The sequence below is a fragment of the Chenopodium album genome, chromosome 20, assembly GCF_948465745.1.
Source record: "Chenopodium album chromosome 20, dcCheAlbu1.1, whole genome shotgun sequence".
Taxonomy (NCBI): Eukaryota; Viridiplantae; Streptophyta; class Magnoliopsida; order Caryophyllales; family Amaranthaceae; genus Chenopodium; species Chenopodium album.
In genome coordinates, this window is record NC_137853.1 from 6757731 (window position 1) to 6763026 (window position 5296).

At 34.8% G+C, this 5296-nt stretch overlaps 1 pseudogene; it reads left to right on the forward strand.

Moving 5' to 3' along the window:
* The first annotated feature begins 3252 nt into the window (after positions 1 to 3252).
* Positions 3253 to 4120, forward strand: LOC145598234 (brassinosteroid-responsive RING protein 1 pseudogene; annotated as a pseudogene).
* The last annotated feature ends 1176 nt before the right edge of the window (positions 4121 to 5296 follow it).

The window sequence follows — 5296 nt, forward strand, 5'->3', positions numbered from 1 at the left end:
TGGATAGATGATCCAGATTCCAGAGAGTGTAAGAAACGGCACACCATATAATTATATGTTACGTGCAAGTTTGAGTTTTTAATACAATTTGACGGTATTTAGCAAGATATTATAAATATTAAATTATTCAGAGTTGTGCTGAGGTGAAAAGACTTTTTAATTTCAATTATCTCATTTGTTTTGCGACTTTTGCGTATATAATATAGCAAGTGCGTAATAAAATTTGTGAATCTTTGATGTTTTCTAATGACGGTTTAAAGTGGCTAGTAGGGGTGGCAATATCATCCAAATCCGATGGATAACCATTCACCCGATCCAAATATATGGATGAAAACCCGAACTTAAGCGGATGACGGATGGATGATGGATGGGTTGGGTGACGGATCGGGGTGGATACGGATGATGATACATCCAACCCATCACCCGATCCATCACTCGACCCATCCATCCACCCGTTAAATTTATATATAAAAAAATAAAAATAAATATTTTTTTTAATAAATTAATGTCTATTGTAGTGTTAGGAATTGACATTTGTTTTTAATTTAGTAAAAATGAACGAGTATTAGAAGGATGTATAAAAGTTTTAATTAATTGATCATTTTTTTTTCAATTCTTAATTTTTAATTATATATATATTTCACCCGAATTATCACCCGATCCACCCGATTCATCCATGGATGACGGATGGATCGGATGTGGATAAAGGAAAATTAGGTGATGGATGGGTCGGGTGATGGATGGATTGTTGGCGGACGGAGGCGGATGAAGCATCACCCGACCCACCTCCGATCCATTGCCATCCCTAGTGGCTAGTTTGAGTTAATCTTTTATGTGATTTATTTGATCTTTAAATCTATACGATAATATAACCAAAAAAATACACTAAAAAGAAATTTAGAACTCTATGTTTCAATAATTTATAATAAATCCAATTCAATTGAATAAAACAAATCATTAAACAATGAGTCTAATACCAAAAAAAAAAAAAAAAAAAAAAAAAGGCACTTTATGGTTATGATGCACAATTGCACCGTAAAACGTAGTAGGGCATAATTCAGCTCCAATTCAGTTAAGTAAGGATCTATTAGAAATTAAATTAATAATAAAAATATCAATACAATGATGATGATGTTACATGTCTTGAACCCCACTAGAAATTGAGAAATTCCCCATAATAAAATCGTTTATAAATAAAAATTCAAAAACACGCATATTTTTATGATATATTCCCCTTGTTTTTAAATAATTGCCCTATTTCACCATGTGCGGAGTTTTAGGAAAATTTAGATAAAGTAATAAATAAAGGTATTGGGGTTAGTGAGAGGTAAATTGGAGGGGAGAGAATCTAAAAGTAATAACATTGGATCTCATTAGTTGGGAGAAATAAATTAAATGTTATTAAATATTTCCAAATAAGGAAATAGCGCAAGTGTTTAAAAACGACCGAAAAAAGAAAGTGGAACAAGTATTAAAAAACGAATGGAGTACATCAACACCATACTTAGGGCCTGTTCACATTTACTTAATTTCAATTCAGTTCAGTTCAATTAAGCTCCAATCACTTCAGTTCAGTTCAGCTCCTAATTTCCTTCTCTCATAAAATATTCATTTCATCTCAGTTTAGTTTAGTTCAGCTCCAATCAGTTCAGTTCAGTTCAGTTGCAATCAGTTCAGTTCAGCTCAGTTCAGTAAATGTGAACAAGCCCTTAGTATTATACTCAGTATTCCATAAGACCATAACTAATACGTATATGTGTATAACTTACCAAAATTGTACCTGATACATGTTACTTGCTTACTTCTATGTTGTGTGGTTCTTTCTTTTTTCTTTTTTTTTTTCTTTAAGGGTAAGAAAAAAGACAAACTTTAGGAACCCCTCTTCACTAAGGGTATTTCTAATGCATCAAAAGAAATAATAGGGTACAAACATGAGGAAGTACAAAGAGTAATGTCCAATTGTCCATGTTATCACTAACAAGATGACCTACATTCGCAATCCAATTTGCTGCTCTATAAACATGGTGAATATTCTGTTTTTGAAACCTTTGAAGAAGATTGAGGATGTCGGCGATGATGTGATCGATTTTCCATGGAACGGACCAAACTCCTTTTACTGCGTTGATTAATAGGAGATTATCCCCTTCGATGACTAAATGTTAAATCCTGTGTTGAAGAGCGAGAAGGATGCCTTTTTGGAGAGTTGTAGCTAGGGGTGTCTATTATTCGGATAAAAACCGCGCGAAATCCAATTCAATCCAAACTGAATTATCAATTCGGATCGGATCCAAACTTTAAATCAGATCGGATTAAATTTTTTTGAAAATTCGGATTTTCGGATCGGATCGGATTTACCTTGTTCAGATCCAAAAAACCCGAAGTAACCGAATTATAAAAGCGTTATTTTACAAAAAAAATATTGTTAACATTAATCACGTTAAAGTATGTTTATAATTATAATAATATTAATCATGTAAACCTATGTTTTTAATACTTGTATAAATCATGTATTATTATACTCTTAAGAATTGAAATTTTATTATTGTAATTTTATTTTTATAATCGCATTAGACCCAAAAAAAATAGCAACGTATTTTAATTCGGATTTTCGGATTGGATCCAAGTAACCGATTTATAATTCGGATTGGATCGGATTGGATTTGGTAAGTAATTCGGATCCGGTTGGATTTGAAAATTAAAAACCGAAATTTATTTCAGATCGGATTGGATTTGGGCTAAATCCAAACCGAATACCGAATGAACACCCCTAGTTGTAGCTTCTGCAACAAAAATAGTGGTTTTGCCGAGGTTGAAGGTGCGAGCTGCAATAAGGGAACCAGTGATGTCCTCTAATGATGACACATGTTGCTGTTAAGTTGTTTTTGAGTTAACCGTCGAAGTTGAGTTTGAAAGAGTTTAAGGGGGGTGTTTCCTAGAAACCTGCTGGCGCGGAATGGAATGGATGGGTTGGTGATGGGTATAGGTTTGGGATCACTGAGCTTAAAACTAAATTAGTAACTTACAAGTAGTATAGTTTTAATTTTTTTTATGATATGATTTATACAATGTTGATGCTGACTCTAAATTATTTAATCATAGTGACATTGTCACAAGAAAAAAAATTCCTAACAAAAAATTAATTAATTAATTATTATTTTTTTTATAATTTTTAATTATACCTTTATACACTCTCAAATTCCACTATCCCCATCCCATCACCATCTCCCTATATAAATAATTCCCATCATAACTCATCTTCTCCCTCCTCATCTTCACTATCCTTCCACTTTCTCTCTCTTACTTCTCCCTCTTTCTCTCTCTACAAATCACACATGGGCTTTCCGGCAGGCTACACGGAGGTCCTCCTCCCCAAGCTCCTCCTCACAACGCTCTCGCTCCTCGGCTTTCTCCGCAACCTCATCCTCTCCTTCCTCCGCCTCATGGGCCTCTCCTCCCTCGTCGAGGCCGCAAACGACTTCGATCAGCCCGAGCCCGGCCCGGTCCAATCCATCTCCTCCGCCGGCGCCCTCATCCGGGAGATGCTCCCCGCCGTCACCTACGCCGAGGTCCTCTCCGCCGCGGGGCCCGACGAGCCCGGCCCGCCGGAGAGCTGCGCGGTGTGCCTCTACGAGTTCGAGGAGGACGACGAGATCCGGCGAATGAGGAATTGCCGACACATGTTCCACCGGTGCTGTGTGGACCGTTGGATCGATCACGATCGGAAGACGTGTCCGCTTTGTAGGATGCCATTTGTCCCTGATGAATTGCAAGAAGATTTCAACGAGAAACTTTGGGCTGCTTCTGGCATTCCAGATTTTTACTCTGAATATTCTCCTATCACTAATTTCTTGTAGTTTTGATAGGTGGTAAGAAAAACAAAAAATGAGAGTAAATACCACTTTCTTTCTTTTATTGGCTTAATTTTTTGGGCCGAAACTTTAGATTAGTTTCTTTTTTCTTAAATCATAGTTCTCGGGTTGTGTGGATCCGAGACCTATCGAGCTAAGTTAGTTGATATCCGCATCAGAGACTTGAGCTGAGTTCAGTCCTATGAGATGTACATATTACTGAATACTTACAATGGAAAGGAAGAAAAAAAATTGGAAATAATTTCATGTAATCTTGTCAAGTATTTTTGTTTTTTTGCCATTTAATTGTGAAATTTTAGGTAATTATTGTCAATCGAGAAAGGTAATTGGGTGAATTGTCAATTGAGAAAGGTAATTGGGTGAAAATTAGTGCGGGACAAATTTGCTTTTATTTTTTGTTCATTGTTGTGTGGTTAGTGGCAAAGCAAATGACATGTTTTGGCACATTGGGTAGATTCATTGGCACATTTAGATGTGAGAATGAGGGCAAATATTATATGATATGACAACGTACTATTGACGTATGTTTAGGTATTTTCTTTGCATCAATACATCATATTATGGAATTAAGTTTGCCCATCAAAATCATCATATTTGATTAATCTAAGAGTAGAAATATAATAAGTGAGTGGTCACTTATGGTGGCTGTTATTTGGAGAAGTACAATTTCTTTTTGTGGTTGCACTTATTGGATATAATTGGATCTTAAATTATGTATTTATGGGGACAATTATCTTAAAGTGCTACCATTAGAGTATTAGTTTAAGCCTTTAAGAATTAAGATAGTGTAAGACGAGTAGGAAAGATTAAATTAAGGACAAGGGGGAATTGGATAGGCAGAGCTTACATAGGTTGTGCTACTTTATATTTTATAAGCGAAGTTAAAGAAAAAATACTTCGTTGTTGTTTTACAATATAGTACAGTACATTGCTTGCGGTAAATCATTTTTTATCGGTAAACTATTAATTTAAAATTTTTCGCCAATAGTAAGGAAAATATGACTTCAAAGTACTCCGTGTGTTTTATTAGGAAAAGTTTGAGTGGTTGTATCACTGCCATTAATCAATTTCTGGATGCGAATATGAAATTAATTACAACATGATCCAAATTGGTCAAGTTATTAATTAAGATTGACTAAGTTTTTCATGATCTATAATTTAATAGCATTGATAATGATAATGATAATGATTATTCATTGTTCACGAGAGACTAATTGACAAACTAAGAATCCAAAAGTCACTTGATAAACAAGACTAATGATCGAAACAAATAACACGTCTAGATCGAAATCAATTTAAACGATCCATCTGCCGCCTCTAATAAAAACGCTACAGAATAATAATTAGTCCTATTCTTATATACAGCTTATGCCAAAGTTCATTTTAGTAACACAAATGCAATAATAATAATAATAATACGTAGTAAT